Source organism: Cetorhinus maximus, chromosome 38 (genome assembly GCF_964194155.1).
Source record: "Cetorhinus maximus chromosome 38, sCetMax3.hap1.1, whole genome shotgun sequence".
Lineage (NCBI taxonomy): Eukaryota > Metazoa > Chordata > Chondrichthyes > Lamniformes > Cetorhinidae > Cetorhinus > Cetorhinus maximus.
The window spans coordinates 543686-561695 of NC_135916.1; positions in this window are offsets into that span (position 1 = coordinate 543686).

Below are 18010 nucleotides of genomic sequence, written 5' to 3' on the forward strand. Positions count from 1 at the left end.
CCTGAAAGGGCGGTTGAGTCAGAAACTCTCGGAACATTAAAAGAGTATTGAGATATTCACTTGCGTTGACAGAGCCCCCAGGGCTATGAGCCAATGGCTGGACAATGGGGTTAGTGACGTCAGGTCTTTGTTGACCGGCGCGGACACGATGGACCGAATGGCCTCCTGCAGAGCTGCAAACGTCTCTGAGGCTATGAGTCATTGTGAGGTGAAACAGGAACCTTCGCATATTCAGGAACCAAAAAATAAATAAATAAATCCTCAGGTTCCTCAGACGGGGTGGGGGGAAAGAAGAAAAGTGACTTAATTGGTAGAACCCTGAAAAGCAACGCACATTCATATTTGAACCAATCAATTAAATTGTCCATGTCCAAACCCATTTAGGTGGCAGTGTTTTCAATCTGAATAGCTGAATAGTCATCAATAGGTCACCCCAAACTGTCATGTCATTAACAATGGATTTCCTGATCATAGTAAGTTGTGATTCTCTGCCCCACTCATGACCCAAGGACAACCCAAGCCGCTTGTCTAGATTGTTATATAACAACATTTGACACTGAACGCTTTAAGATATTGGGCCCTAGTACTGGGGGGAAACGCCGAAAGGAGCCGGAGCAGAGCCAGAGAACTGTAAGCCTGGGGTTTTGTGGGTGGAGAAGTGGTGGGTGCGGGGTGTTGGGGCAGGGGGCGTGGTGAGCTGAGGCCCCGCCTGCTCCCCGAGTTGCCGGCGAACGCTGGTTCCTCCTCCAATCACAGCCTTGCTTCTCACCCATGTCGGCTGCTGATTGGTTCCACAATCAGCCTCTCAGAGGCAAACGGCGAAGAGAAGCAGGCCCTGATTGGAGGAGCAGTCCGTTGCGGAAACCTTCAAACTCCCTGATTCAGGATTTCAATGACTGCTCCGGTGAAGGTAGGAAGTAGAGATGGGGAAGGTGTGGGGAGGGCGGTGTTGGCGAGGAGAGGACCATGGAGGGGCTTCGAGGGGCCCTCGAGCCGCAGGTTGGACCAGCCTGTCTGGCAAATGTCCAAAAAGTGTTCGCAGAACAGAGAACTTACAAATGACTGGTGAACAGCAAGTGTGTTTCATAACATGCGTGCTGAAGCCTGGTATATAATGATAGGGGGAACTCAGTGCAAAGGGAAAATGAATGTTCCTTTTTTTAATGTTGCATCTGATTTGTGTCCGGCTTCGTTTCTAAGCCAGGATACCTGCAATTTGCCTTTGCATTACTTTACAGAATAGGGCACAATTCAATAATCAATTAAACAATGGGGAGACAGATGATCCCGGCAATCACACTTGCAGCAAGTGTCTGAACCTCGAGGAGTTTCTAACGCAGAGTTGCTGAGCTGGTTTCCCAGCAGAGGCATTGCTGGTGGTATCTGAGGCATCGAGTTAGGCACATTGTTTCCAGGAGGCAGGCACGCCGCTTGCACAGTGCAATGGTCGATGGTCGGAGGCAGGACGGTTGTGCTACGATCTCTGTGGGCTTCCTATTCCAGGGTATGAAACGCACGAGGCATTGGGCGATCTACATGGATGAGGGGAGAGGACAACATGTTGGAAGGCTAAACTGCCCATACCCGCAAGTTTCGGGGTACTAGTCAAGTGAGTTGATTGAAAACCAAATGGGTTGGCTTAAGGAGAACATTTTTTTATTGTGTTTGGTCAGGGGGAATAGACACCCTTCCTGCCGACGAAAGCCAGAGGTTGAATTTTGTGTTCCCCTGCCTTATCACTGTGTTCTCCACTCCTCGCGGGCTGGAGAAGAGTTGGAGCGGTTGTGCGAGAACCCAATGGGTGGTGAGCAGCGGTAGATGTCGGACTAGGGTTGTGGGGAAGCCTGCTGAGCGTGTGTGCAGAGGCTGACGGGGGTATGGAGGTATGCACCCTTAGTATGCAGGGCCAGCAAGTGGTCAGGGCGGCAAATGGAAGTCAAGACGAATGGAATATAAAAGTAGGGGCTGCAGTTGTACAGGGAGTTGGTGAGACCACATCAAGGATGCTGTGTAGAGATTCGGTCCCCTTACTTAGGGGAGGTTATACATGTACTTGAGGCAGTCCAACGAAGGTTGACCTTGACTGAATCTGTTATGGAGATGTTGTGTGAGCAAAGTTTGGACAGGTTGATACTGTCTCCAATGGAGTTTTAAGGAATGAGAGGTGAAGCAGATACGGAGGGGCAGCTATTGAGCGGCTGCGTTCCTTTGTTTGGGAGAATGCAACTATGGGACACCGGCTTACACATAAGGGATCTCTCCTCTAGGAAGGAAATGAACAGGTTTTTGAGGTCTCTCACAATCGTTATTCTTCGGACTTCTCCCCCTTCAAAGAACAGCGGGGTATTTTAAGGCTGACCTGGATATATTATTGAGTGTAAAGGGGAGTCGGCATTCATCCGGGGTAGGCAGACAAAGAGATTTGAGGTAACAATCGGAGCAGGCGCGTTCCTGTCAAACAGGGGATCAATCTCCATGGGCCGAACGGCCGAGACCATGATGAAAATGGGTAGGTTCGCGCGTTCAGGGCTGCGGTCATTCAGGCGAACAGGGTCAACTCTCAGAAGCAGAGCAAGCATTTTGTCAGGGATGCACAAGGGGAGTCGTGTTAAAAGTACGAGAGCATTCTAGTGGCTAAGCTGACGTCAGATAAAATCAAAAAGCAAAGAGAAGGATTACTATATCTATCTGCACCCTGCATTCACCACACATTAGATTGACATAACAGTACATGTAGGACATAATTTTTTTATTTAATAGCGATTACAGAGATCGCTTTTGCACCGTCTCAGGACCATATGTTCCAGGAAACTCGATTACAGAACAGAGAGGCAAACTAGAAAAAAGAGGGTGGGATGGGTCTGATAATACATCATGGATCAAGTAGAGAGAAAATAGTAACCTTGCTCTGGTTATCAACTAAAATAATTTGTTCAAGTGAAGCTTAGAAACAGCAAATGGTCAAAACTAAAAAAAATCGGTATTGTTTACAGCTCCTCTACTATTTTTAGTTGTGCAAATTGGAATTCAAAGGCGCACGAAGTAGGAGAAATACGGTAGTCCTGAGGGAAGTTAATATTCATACAGACTTCCAGGTTCAATTGACAGTGGCCGTAGAGAAAGGTGTTCATGGAATATATATATCGAAGGCCACTGTGTCTAGGAACCAACTAGACTTCTTCGAATCCAAACACCTACAACGGAAAGCGGGTTAATTAATAAGATCTCCATGACGACCTTTGGGAAGAGTGACCATAAAATGATCGGGTGTTATCTTGAGTACTACAGTCATGTATTTGAGCCAGAAACCAGCGTTTAAATCACAACAAAGCGTCCGATGTAGCTATGAGGGAGGAGTTGACGAAGATATTTTGGAAGTTTAATTACAAGAACCGAAGGAGGGATTTCCAGGATTTTGTCCCTGTGGTGTAGGTACACCCACAGTGCTGTTAGGGAGGGAGTTCCAGGATTGTGTCCCTGTGGTGTAGGTACACCCACAGTGCTGTTAGGGAGGGAGTTCCAGGATTTTGTCCATGTGATGTAGGTACACCCACAGTGCTGTTAGGGAGGGAGTTCCAGGATTTTGTCCATGTGGTGTAGGTACACCCACAGTGCTGTTAGGGAGGGAGTTCCCGGAGTTTGTCCCTGTGGTGTAGGTACACCTACAGTGCTGTTAGGGAGGGAGTTCCAGGATTTTGTCTGTATGGTGTAGGTACACCCACAGTGCTGTTAGGGAGGGATTTCCAGGATTTTGTCCCTGTGGTGTAGGTACACCCACAGTGCTGTTAGTAAGGGAGTTCCAGGATTTCGGCCGAGTGATAGCGAAAGAGCAGCAATGTTTTTCCAAGTCAGGATGGTGTGTGGCTTGGAGGGAACCTTGCAGATGGTGGTGTCTGCTGCCATTTCCTTTCTAGGTGGTAGCATTTGCGCGTTTGGGATGTGCTGTCTGTGGAGGCGTGGTGAGTTTCTGCAGCACATCTTCTAGGTTTTACACAGTGCTGCCACTGTGGAGTACCAATCAAGCCAGCTGCGTTGTTTGGAATGGTTCGGAGCTCCAAGAATGTTGTGGGAGTTGCACTCATCCAGGCCAGTGGAGAGTCTTCCATCACACTCCCTAGTTGGGCTTTGTAGATGGTGGGCAGGATTTGAGGGGTCAGCAGGTGAGCTACTCACTGCAGGATTCCCTCTCACCTGCTCTTGCATCCACAGTATTTATGTGGCTATCCTGGTTCAGTTTCTGCTCAATGGTAACCCCCAGAATGTTGATAGTGGGGGATTCAGTGATGGTAATGGCATTGAATGTCAAGGGGGCGGTGGTTAGATTCTCTCCTGTTGGAGATGATCATTACCTGGCACTCGTGTGGCACGAATGTTACTTGACACTTGTCAGCCCAAGTCTGGATATTGTCCAGGTCTTGCTGCATTTGGACATGGACTGCTTGAGTATCTGTTGATTCGCTTATCCTACTGAACATGGTGCGATATTCAGCGATCATTCCCACTTCTATCCTGATGATGGAACGAAAGTCATTGGCGAAGCAGCTGAAGATGGTTCGGCCTCGAACACCACCGTCAGGAACTCCTGCAGTGATGTCCTGGGCTTGAGGTAATTGACCTCCAACAACCATAACTGTCTTCCTTCCAGAGCGTCATAACATAATTTAAAATATGCTGCATTTTGGAAAGGACGGAAAGCAGATGCATTGTGATGTTTCAACACACTGTTCCGGGATCTATACGATTAGAATGTATAATCATGACCCTCTCTGTCCCACACCCATTCCTTACCGCCCCTTTCATTAAATTAAGTCACTGTGCAGCCCAGAAGCGTCAACCCGATTGCAAATGAATAAAGTTCCTGACCGGAACAAATAATCCATTGCATGGATTAATAGGGCATTACCTCAGAGTCTGAAGAGAAGTGGCCTGAAATGAGAGGGACGGATACATCAGCTCAAAATAGTTCAGTTACTGAAAATCTGATGTCATGACAGGAAAGTAGCTCTGGGGCCATCTGCCGGTTGCGAAATCAAGTCAGAGTTTCATGTCGATGACCTCTTGCGAGAGAATGAAAGAATAAAAACATCTTTTCCTGAGGTTTCATTGCTGCGGCGCCTCGAGTAAGAAACATGCCCCTCGCTGGACCAGTTTAGCTTCAGGTTCCTTCTTTGTTGTCCGTGAGAAGTGAGTTTCATCGCAGCGGCTATTGGCCGGAACCCTTTGGACAGGTTGTAAGTAACAGCAGCGTTAATGCTTTTGCCTTAGGCACATCTCCACATTTATTGATTGATATTGGCTTCGTTCACAATTATGAAGATAAGCAAAATGTTAGCGTCATATTTCTCTTCTGATCATAGAGAAGCGTTGAACCTTCAGGTTCATGGATCATTATCAGGTAACCAATTGGTGCAGAAATTAAGATAAACATGAATATTCACTGGCTTTTTAATATAGAAATGAGGAAACATGCTTCAGCTATAGTCAGACCCTGATTAGTACCTGAAGCACTTTCAACAATTCTTGGCGACACAGCTTAGCAATACATTGAGCTTGGTGGGATTGTAGTGCATATTCACCCAAGGGAATTGCAGGGAAGACAGTGGACTTGGGGGGATGTCTCTTGGCTAGTCATCCAGGCGCCAGCAGTAATGATTTGGGCAAGTGGGTTTACATTTTGCAACAGCAGCGGTTGGAATTTGAACTGAATTAATGAATGTGGGATTGAAGGCTTGGCAGTAATGATGACCAAGAAACTATCCTTGATTATTATTATAAAACCCATCTGGTTCACCAATGCCCTTTAGGGAATGAAATCCGCCGTTCATACCTGGTCAAGTCTATATGTGACTCCGGGCCCACAGCGATGTGCTTGAATCTTAACAGCTCTCTGAAAAGACAATGAGGGATGGGCAACATGTGGACCCCATCCCAATGAAAGAATAGAGAAAACTGTTCATAATACCATAGGATCTTTACAGGGCAGCACGGAAGGAGGGCATTCGGCTCGTAGTGTTCTTGTCAGCAATATTAAAGTGCAACTCATTTCGCCCCCAATTCCTCAGCCCTTTCCCCGCAGCCTAGTTGACTTGGACAGCCATGATTGAACCTGCCCCTGTCTGGGAGACTCAGCCAAGGCATCCCAGATCCGTACATTCCAAGGAACTGAAGTCTCGCATATTTGGAACCCTCGTGCTTGGTTTCGTTTCCTTTTTAAAAAAAAATTTGGCGCACTTTTTTCAAAGCTTTCAAAGATTTCCGGAGGTGCGGAGCCCATAATGAGACACAATGCTCCAATTGAAGACTAATCAGTCCTTTATGAAGTTTAATGTCAATGCGCTTGCTATTTCACTCTCCGCCCGCATGATTGAGTCCAGGATAGTGAATGTATCTTTAGCTACTTAGTCAGACCACCCTGCCAAACTCTGTACACGAGAACCACCATTATTATTGCTCCAGCACGCCTCTAGAATTATATCATTTACTTTATATTTTCCGCCTCCCCCCCGCCTCGTCATTCATTCAAAGATGTGATAGTGCATCCTTGGCTACGTTAAATTGCACCTGGCCACTGTGAGCCGCTCCACCAGCAGACCTCCTTCTCATCTTGAATTAGGGATATGAAAGTAGGGGTATTTTGCTATACTTTTAAAGGGCATTGTGGAGATTACATCTGGAGAATTGCTCACTGTTTTGGCCTGCTTATTTTTTTCAAAAATGGTATATATGTGCTAGTTGCATTTCAGAAAAAGTTCACTAGCCTGATATCCGGGGAGCGGGGGTGGTGGGGGGGAGGGGCGGTTGGTGGGGGTGGGGGCGAATGTATTAGAGTTAGGTAGCGCCGGACAGGCTGTGCCGATATGCATTGGAGATTGGAAGATTGACAGGGACTGGCGTTGAAACAGGCCTGGCCCTGGGGGGTCAACTGAGAGGGTGGGTGCTGAAATGGCGTCTGCCATTGTGCGAGAGGCAAGAACAAAGGGAGACAGGTCAAAAAACTAAGGGTCTCCGATTTAAGACGATAATGAGGAGATTTTTATTCCCTCGGTTGAACTTTGGAACTTTCTTCCTCACTTAGTGGTAGTGTTCGGGCCCTTGAATATTTTTTACGGCCGAAATGCAAAGGTTCTTGACCAACAAGGGAGCCAAGGGTTACCGAGGGTCGGTGGGAATGTGGAGCTGAAGCCGCAATCGGATCAGCCAGACTCTCATTGAATAGCGTAGCAGTGCCGAGCGGCCGAATAGCCTGCTCCGGCTCCTAATTCGTACAGTGGTAAGCTCATCATCTTCCTCACAGTTGACGGTGCATCCAAATGACCAAGTTGCCCATTTTAGAGTTGCATTCTATACACATCGGTCTAGCTGGTTAATGGAGCGATCCTGGCACCAGCCCCTGGAGAACATCGCTGTATGTCCTCCACCAATGTTCCCCTCTTCTCTCTACCTCTCTATTGGCTGCCCCTCATCGCTGTATGTCCTCCACCAATGTCCCCTTCTTCTCTCTATCTCTATATTGGTTGCCCCTCATCGCTGTATATCCTCCACCAATGTTCCCCTCTTCTCTCTATTGGCTGCCCCTCATCGCTGTATGTCCCCCACCAATGTTCCCCTCTTCTCTCTATCTCTCTACTGGCTGCCCCTCATCGCTGTATATCCTCCACCAATGTTCCTCTCTTCTCTCTATCTCTCTATTGGCTGCCCCTCATCACTGTATGTCCTCCACCAATTTTCCCCTCTTCTCTCTATTGGCTACCCCTCATCGCTATATGTCCCCCACCAATGTTCCCCTCTTCTCTCTATCTCTCTACTGGCTGACCCTCATCGCTGTATATCCTCCACCAATGTCCCCCTCTACTCTCTATCTCTCTATTGGCTGCCCCTCATCGCTATATGTCCCCCACCAATTTTCCCCTCTTCTCTCTATTGGCTACCCCTCATCGCTATATGTCCCCCACCAATGTTCCCCTCTTCTCTCTATTGGCTGCCCCTCAACCAAGTTCAATATTGCCACATTGTCCATTTTTTTATTCTAAATTCATAGGCTTCTGCATTTCTGGCTAAAGTATGATGTAGCGCTTCACCCAGCACAACTGTACAAGGAAAGATAGCATCGTAGTGTCAGCTGCCCCTAAATTAGCACTCCCAAAACCCCAACTATGGATAAGGGTTCAAACCCCGACAGGGCAACTAATGGAATTTGAGTTAAATTAGTAGTCGATTATTTTTGGCGGGACTGGTGAGCCATTAGGTTGACATAAACACTTACAAAATTTGACATACATGTGATTTCAGGCCCTCAGCAATGTGATTGACCCTTAACCTCACGCTGAGATGACCTAGTTTGTTGGTCCAAGGGTAATTGGGGACGCCAGTCACGCTCACACCCCATGAAAGTATTACTTTGTTAAAAAAAAAGTCCAAGTAGACCGCATAAAAAAAAAACATTTCACTCATAAACCCCCTCCTTTACCTCATGAGATAACTCAAGCACTAGTTAAATGTTACTTGCCTTTATTTAATGCGTGGCAGTCAACGTTAATATCGTTCCGCTGGTCAGGGAGTCAAGTTGCATATTCAAGGCAACAATGGAGACAGGGTTTTCAGGAGTAACATGAAAAAAAAGTCGAATAGTACTCTATTGCCGAGCTCCCAATTCATGGTTGACCAATCGTAAATGTTCAAAGTTAACACGATGGATTATGTTAACCAAAATTCGTGTCAAAAGTTAATATATGAAGTATGACCAGGTAAATTGGCCTTCTATGTAACACGCCTGTCTCTTTTTTCTATTCACTTTGTTTCCCTTTATACCTTGTCCTACTTGTAGATAGTCCCACCGGGGTCTCTCCTGTCATGTTATGTTGCATTTGCCCGCCTTGTGTCATCCTCACATATCCAATGGAGCTCGGCTACGACCGCTCAGTTCAGTCCACCAACCTACTACGCCTCGGTTGACTCCTCCTTCTGCTTCCATAGTCTTGCCTCTGTCGAGAGATCTCTGTCGCTTTTCTGCTCTGATCAAATGCCAGAAATATATATATATATTTTTTTCTGGCTGTCACATTTTATGTTTAAAGATTACTTTACTGAATCTTAAAGTAACTATTCACTGGCCTTAAGGCCTTTAGATGAAATTTGAAGCAACAATAATAGCATCCATCTTCCAAAGGCCACTCAATTATTTCGCACAGCTTTATTTATTGCCCAGGTTTCTGGGTTATACAGACCAGTGGGTAGAATATAGAATCTTATGGGATTTTCTTTATTTATTAGTAGATGCAAGTTCCATTTATGTTGATGTTAATGCTAACAGAATTCAAGCCAGTTGGTAAAGCCAACCTATGAGCATGAGAACTTACATACGAAGATAGGAAATAAGAGCAGGAGTAGGCCATTCGGCCCCTCGATCCTGCTCCACCACCCAATATTATCATAGCTGATCTGTTTGTGTTTTGATCTCCACATTCCCATCTACCCCCGATAACCTTTGATTCGCTTGCCTAACAAATCTATCGAACCCCTGCCTTAAAATTATTTAGTGGTCCCGGTTCCATTGCCTCCTGAGGCAGAGAGTTCCAAAAGTCCCACTGACCCCTGATAGAGAGAGATAGAAAAACAATCTCCTCACCCCTGTCCTAAAAGGGCGAGCTCTAAAGTGGGCAAATGCATGGCAGATGCAGTATAGTGTGGATCAATGTGAGGTAATCCAATTTGGTAGCAAAAACAGGAAGGCAGATTATTATCTGAATGGCTATAAATTGAGAGAGGGGAATGTGCAACGAGATCTGGGTGTCCTCGTACACCAGTCGCTGAAGGTAAGCATGCAGTTGCAGCAGGCGGTAAAGAAGGCAAATGGTGTGTTGGCCTTCATAGCCAGAGGGTTCGAGTACTGGAGCAGGGATGTCTTGCTGCAATTGTACAGGGCCTTGGTGAGACCACACCTGGAACATTGTGAGCAGTTTTGGTCTCCTTATCTGAGGAAGGATGTTCTTGCTATAGAGGGAGTGCAGCGAAGGTTTACCCGACTGATTCCTGGGATGGCGGTACTGACATTTGAGGAGAGATTGAGTTGATTAGGATTATATTGGCTGGAGTTCAGAAGAATGAGGGGAGATCTCATAGAAACCTATAAAATTCTACCAGGACTAGACAGGATAGATGCAGGAAGTTTGTTGCCGATGGTGGGGGAGTACAGAACCAGGGGTCACGGTCTGAGGATATGGGGTAGGCCATTTAGGACTGGGATGAGGAGAAATCTCTTCACCCACAAAGTGGTGAGCCTGTGGAATTCGTTACCACAGAAAGTAGTTGAGACCAATACCTTGTGCGTTTTCAAGAAGGAGTTAGATATAGCTCTTGGGGCGAAAGCGATCAAAGGGTATGGGAGGTAGCGGGAGCAGGCTATTGATTTGGATGATCAGCCATGATCACAATGAATGGTGGAGATGGCTCGAAGGGCCGAATGGCCTACTCCTGCTCCTAGTTTCTATGTAAAACAGTACCCTTTAGTTCTGGACTCACCTACACGAGGTTCTCCTTGACCCAGGTCAGTTAACTTGACATCTGCCGCAGGAAGGTGTTAGAGGACAATTCAGTATCTTATATAGTTCACTCTTCACTCTTCTAAACTCTAGGGGAAACAAGCCCGTCATAAAGGATACCACTCCAATAGCGTTCTTGATCACACGCTGTACCTGCATACGAGCTTTTTGTCACTCCTGCACAAGAACACCTGGGTCCCTCTGCATTTCGGAATTCTGCAGTCGTTCTCGTTTAAGTAATGAACTGTTCAGTTTTTATTTTTCCTGCCAAGTTGAACAACTTTGCAATTTCCCACATTATACTCTATCTGACAGACTTTTTCCCACTCACTCAACTTACCTTTATCCATCTGCAAGCTCCTTATGTCTTCTTCACAACATACTTTCCTACCTCTCTTTGTTTCCTCTGCAAATTTAGCTACAATTCCTTCACTCCCTTCATCAAAACCATTGATGTAAATTGCAACATGTTAAGGCCCCAGCACTGCCCCTTGTGGGATTCCCCATGTCACAACCTCCCAATCAGGGACAGGTCCATTAATGCATACTCTGTTTGCTGCCAGCCAGCCAATCTTCTATCCAGTCTAATATGTTACCACCTACAATATGAGCTTTTGGTTTCCCCAATTACCTTTGATAAATGCCTTCTGGAAATCCCAGCACAGAATGTCTGCAGGCTCCCCTTTATCTCCGGCACATATTAATCCTTCAAACAACTCTAATAAATTAGTTCAACGTGATTCCCCTTTCACCAAACCATGTTATATAATTTGTGTTTTTCTAAATGCTCATCTATAACTCCTGTAAGGGTCCACTCTAACACTTTTCTCACGTCAGACGTCAAGTTAACAGCCTATGGTTTCCTGTTTTCTGCCTGCCCTGCCTGAATTGATGGGTTATATTTGCTATTTTCCAGCTGAATGAACCTCTTCAGAATCTAGGGAAATTTGGAGAATTAGCATCAAAGCATCTGCTACCTCATTAGCTAGCTCTTTGATGACTCTAGGGTGAAATCCATTAGGCCCCGGTGACTTGTCAGTCCGCAGCTCCATCAGTTTGCTCAGTACACTTCCCTAGTGATTGTAATTTCAACAAGGTCCCCTCTCCCTTCCACCTCCTAATTTACAGCTATTACTGGAATGTGTTCTGAATCCTCTATGGTGTAGGCAGAAATGAAGTATTTCTTTTGCCAATGCACCATTTCCTTATTATGTACGATTACCTCCCAATTCTTACTCTCTAGAGGACCAACACCCACCTTATCCATATATATTTTCCTGTTTAAATACCTGTAGAAGCTGCTTTTATCTTTATTTTACATTTCTAGCTACCTTCCTCTCATACTCTTAATTTCTTTCCCCTGATTAACCTTTTAGACTTTCATTGTTGTTCTTCATATTCAGACCGTTCATCCTTTCCACGGTTATATGCTTCCCCACAACACCCTCAAGATAGGTGTATTCCCTAACTTCTTTAATCAATGACGGATGTTGGGCCCTCTGTTTAGACTTTTTCTTTATAGTAGGAATATACAAATTCTGAGTACTCTGAAACACCCACTAAAATATTTGCCATTGTGTCTCTATTGATCTATCCCCTAGCCTGGTATCCCAGGTCGTTTCAGCATCCATTCCCATATAGTTGTCCTTGTTTAATTTTAAAATACTAGTCTTAGGCCAAAATACTAGTCTTAGCCCAAGACACAGGTCTCCACCCACTCTACCCAGTGTCCCAGCTATCCCCGATTTAACCTTAACAAGCAATTGACATCGATCAACCTTTACAATGTAATTGATAACAGCTAAATCAGTTCATAGCACCCTCGCCTTTGAATCAGAGGGTTGTGGGTTCATGTCCCACTCCTGGAAAACCAAGAACTGTGATTGTACTGGAAAGAGTTGCAATCTGTGACTGTTGATAACTCGAAAAGAGTTTCCTGGAATTACTTCTGGCTATTTCCATCCTTCTCCTGAATTCGGAATCACATCCAACATCTTCTGTTATCATTAATGCTAAGTAAACAAACACATCTATTCATTGCAATGTGAGGCCAATCCTTTCAATCTTCAGTCTAGCTTCTTCGAATCTGCCTATGCCAGCTAACATCGCTTTGTCTTTCTGTTGTTCATGCTTAATCGATATTCTACACTTTTAGTTTTTTCTTGCACCAGCAAATTGCTACTCAAGGACATTGATGCATTTTTTTTTCAGATGAAAGCCGTCTGGCTTGTAGAGTTTCAACCTCACCCAGGACTGGTGCCAAAGTCCCTGGAGTTTAAAACATTGTTCCTTGCAACACCTATCCGACTCATATTCATCAGTGCTATCTGGTAATTCCTTAGGTATTGACGTCCTGTACTTGGAGTAACCTGGAGGTTACCCCATTGGACGTTCTCTTGCTAGTTTCTTCGCCAGATCCATAAACACTCCTTGAGAGTTCGAATTCGTTTTTTTTAACACCTACATCCGTGGTTCTCAGACCGATTGTCATTACTGAAGAACACGGATATTCTAGTGAATGTATTCCGAGGTGCACAGGGCCATAAAACGGACGGTGCCAACTATTCTCCCACCTAAACATTGAACCGCATTGAATTCCCCTAACCCATAACAATTAGACGTGAGCTGAAATGGGCCGCTTCTGCACTATCGCCTGTTTATCGCCCGCGCTTAATCTTCAAGATAATTCCTTCCAGCTGTAATCTATCCTTCTGTTGGAAACAATGTTCCTAACCTGGACTGTTCCGAATAATTGACTATTGTCAAACGATTATACTCGATTGTCAAATTATTGTATCATCGATTATCCAAATTAGCATAACCCATTTGATGGCATGAATGGTCATCTCGACCTGGAACTTCTACGGTATTTCCCTCCACAGGGGCTGCCTGAGATGCTGAGTATTTCCCATATTTTTGCCCCTGTTTCAAATTGCAAGTATCCTGAATATCTTATTTGAGTATTACCCTACTATGTTTACCTCAGTATTCAGCTTCATTATCTTCAAGTAACTGGCTGTCGGATGGGGTTTTCACTGGGGTTTAATTCAACGTAGATGTCCGGCAATTTGGGAGGTAGTGCTCAATAGATTATATGGAATGTGGGCCCGATTGTGTGACCTTCTTGATAACCCAACCCCTTCATTTCAAAGTGCTTCACCTTTGGGGGTTCCCAATTTCAAAGCCTCTCCTTAAATTAGAATCAACCCCTTGCATTTGGGGCTTTACTTTAATTTTGCATTTTCTGATCGGTGCATATTTTATTGTATTCTCTTCAGGAACACCTTGAATTGCCAAAGTGAGTGAAACTGGAAGCAGAAACCGAAGGAGACAGCGACGAAATATTTTTATCCTGTGGCACCGTCGTGCCACAATGAATTCCATATCATTGCTGGCTGGTACACCTTTCATAAGTTCCATTATATATTTATTTACGGATATATTCATTTAGAAACCGTTGAGTTACCCATACTGTAATTCATTACCGTGAATCTCACTCAAGTATTCTCATTGTGCATGAAAGCAAACAATTCATTACCACCGATGCTGTTGCCTAAGGCAGATTTTCTATTTGCATCGCCATACATACATCTTGTCACGTCACGTCACGTATCGTCACATCAAGTCACGTATCGTCACGTCACGTCACGTATCGGCACGTCACTTGCCGTCAAGTGACGTCACGAATTACACGTCACATAACGTGTCGTCACGGCACGTCACATATCGTCACGTCACGTGGCTCCAAAGGTGGCTGAATACACAGCCGACCATGAATTGCATCACAATGCCCTTTACATGGTGCATTGAGTACCAGGAATTATAATAATAATGAGAATAATATTATTTTAATTATTATTGTGATTACTATAATAGCAATAATAATAACACATGATTACCAATATGTTGTTTTTGTGGTAATAATTATTCATTGGACGTGGGCACCACTGGCTTGGCCAGCAATGCAGAGGTCTGCTCAGAGGGCATTTAAGTGCCAACCGCATTGCTGTGGGTCTGGAGTCGCATGTCGGCCCAGGCCAGGCCAGGAAGGCAGATTTCTTTCCCCGAAGGGCATTGGTGAGCCAGATAGGCTTTTCATTATTAAAATTTTTCATTCGACTGACTTTAAATGCATATTTCACCATAGCTGGATTCGAACCCAGGTCCCAAGAGCATCACCCCTCGGCTTCAAAATCACCAGCCCGGCGACTACGCCATATTATTACACGTTGCTTTTTATTTTGTTTAATTATTATTAATAGCAATTTAATAAGAAGCTGAACAATAAAGAAATAACCACCATTATCCAAACCGAAGCAGTTTTTTTACTGGTCTACAGCTTGGCTTATATATTTATATGACCTAATCGTCTTTCCATTGTCTTATAGTTCATCTGGTTGGTCTGTGGAACCTCGTATCTGCAGGTATGTCAAGCCATGATGTTTTCAACTCTTGGAATGGACACTGGTGTCTATTTACCATTTTATCTGCTTTGTGTGTATGTGCGTGTGTATTTTAAATAGCATTACAAACAACAACAACATTGTGGACACTTTAATTTCGATGATGGCGCATATAAAATGAATTACCTTGGCCCCAGTTGTAATATTGGACGGAAATGGGAAAAGGCAATTTCTGGACAGAGGGTGGTGGCGAATCATATTTCGCCCATGTTAGATAATCAACAAAAAAACAATAAATAAACACACAAAAACACGACAACCTATGTGTTGAAACGATGCTCCAGTTAAGCCATCAAACAACGACAAAAAAAAACCTCTCGCGTCTCTAACGGGAGCATGTCACAGGAGCGCTAACATAATGACATTGTACAGTAGGTCACCTTATTAGATTTTAGGCTAGTTGACTGAAATCGCCCTAAAAGAAACAGAAGGTGAAAGGGGATATAGTGGCAGAGAGACAGAGAGATTTAGGGAAGGATTTCCACGCTTTGGAGTGACGGTGCATAAAGGTGTGTTGCACAGTAGTCAGGAGATCAGGGTTACGCAGGAGACTGGAGTAGAAGGAGCACAAATAATTGTTTTAGTGTCGTTCAACTGGATAAGATTATCTAGATAGGGAGGGACAAGGTCATGGATTCAATTGGAAGGAAGAGGAATCAAGGCTTTGAAGTTACGGCCGCTAATATAGGACAAGGAACAGCGGGGTAGGAGAGGTACTAACAATATGGAGTGGCTCCGAAATGCAGGGCGTGTAAAGCCTGCCTAGAGTTACTGGAATACTCTGGTGAGCGGTGCAGCCGCAGAAGCGGGAGACGTGGCTGCAGAATATTGGATTGTCACAATATTTGTCCACACCTTGCAGCTAGTATTCCCCCACTAACTTTGCAACCGAAGATGCTAAGCGGAGGCTGAATTGAGCTGTGTAAAATTAGGAATTAGAAGGAACTGAGGGCATCCTGGATAAAGTTGCGGATGATACAAAGATAGGTGGAGGGACAGGTAGTATTGAGGAGGCGGGGAGGCTGCAGAAGGATTTGGGCAGGTTCGGAGAATGGGCAAAGAAGTGGCAGATGGAATACAACGTGGGGAAGTGTGAGGTCATGCACTTTGGTAGGAAGAATAGAGGCATAGACTATTTTCTAAATAGGAAGGGAATTCAGAAATCTGGAGTGCAAAGGGACTTGGGAGTCCTAGTCCAGGATTCTCTTAAGGTTAACTTGCAGGTTGAGTCGGTAGTTAGGAAGGCAAATGCAATGTTGGCATTTCTTTCGAAAGGACTAGAATATAAAATCAGGGATGTGCTGCTGAGGCTTTATAAGGCTCTGGTCAGACCACATTTAGAATATTGTGAGCAATTTTGGGCCCATTATCTCAGGAAGGATGTGCTGGCCCTGGAGAGGGTCCAGAGGAGGTTCACGAGAACGATCCCAGGAATGAAAGGCTTTACATATGAGGAACGTTTGAGGACTCTGCGTCTATACTCGATGGAGTTTAGAAGGATGAGGGGGGGATCTGATTGAAACTTACAGAATACAGAAAGGCCTAGATGGAGTGGACATGGGGAAGATGTTTCCATGAGTAGGAGAGACTAGGACCCGAGGGCACAGCCTCAGAGTAAAGGGAAGACCTTTTAGAACAGAGATGAGGAGAAACTACTTTAGCCAGAGAGTGGTGAATCTATGGAATTCATTGCAACAGGAGACTGTGGCGGCCAGGTCATTGAGTGTATTTAAGAACGAGATAAATAGGTTCTTGATTGGTAAGGGGATCAAAGGTTACGGAGAGAAGGCGGGAGAATGGGGCTGAGAAACTTATCAGCCATGATTGAATGGCGGAGCAGACTCGATGGGCCGAATGGCCTAATTTCTGCTCCTATGTCTTATGGTCTTATGAAGGGTATGGACAACTATTTATAAAGCGATATTAGGCTAGATATATTTTTCTCTCCCTCAGCCATATGAACCCCCATGATATGCATCGTTTTCTTCGTTGTTTTAAAACGTCTTGCATTTCTAAGTTCCTGTTAACTTGCATAACGAGCATGGAAATAATTCCCCACTATAGGCGTCTAAATTAGGGCTAGAAAATATGGAAACCAATTGAAGTTTGCATCCAGCAGTGATAACGAAAAATATATTTTAAAAATCCAAGATTTGGACAAGAAACTGAAATCGTCAATTAATATGTTTGTCCCCCCCTCATTTTCTCTGTAGGCGGAGGGGCATGTTAGTGGGGTGGTGAAAAAGGCATATGGGACACTTGCCTTTATGAATCGAGGCATGGATTACAAAATTAGGGAGATCATGTTGGAGTTGTGTAGAACCTTGGTGAGGCCACACCTGGAGCTTGACAAGTACATGAATAGCATGGGAATCGAGGGATACGGACCCCGGAAGTGCAAAATGTTTTAGTTGACGGGCGATATGATCGGCGCAGGCCTAGAGGGCCGAAGGGCCTGTTCCTGTGCTGTACTTTTCTTTGTTCTTCGTTCACTGTTCGCCACATTATAGGAAGGATGTGATTGCACTGGAGGGGGTGCAGAGGAGATTCACCAGGATGTTGCCTGCGATGAAACATTTAAGTTACGAGGAGAGGTTGGATAGACTTGGGTTGTTTTCATTGGAGCAGAGAAGACTGAGGGGCAACCTGATCGAGGTGTACAAGATTATGAGGGGCCATGGACAGGGTGGATAGGGAGCAGCTTCCATGAAGGGTCAGTCACGAGGGGACACAAGTGCAAGGTGAGGGGCAGGAAGGGGGAGGAAAGGTGTGAGGAAAAACTTTTTTTATCCAGAGGGTGGTGAGGGTCTGGAATGCGCTGCCTGGGAGGGTGGTGGAGGCGGGTTGGCCTCACATTCTTTAAAAAGTACCCGGATGAGCACTTGGCACGTCATAACATTCAAGGCTATGAGGCCAACTGCTGGGTAAGTGGGATTAGGTCGGTAGGTCAGGTGTTTCTCACAGTGTCGGTACAGACTCGATGGGCCGAAGAGCCTCTTCTGCACTGTG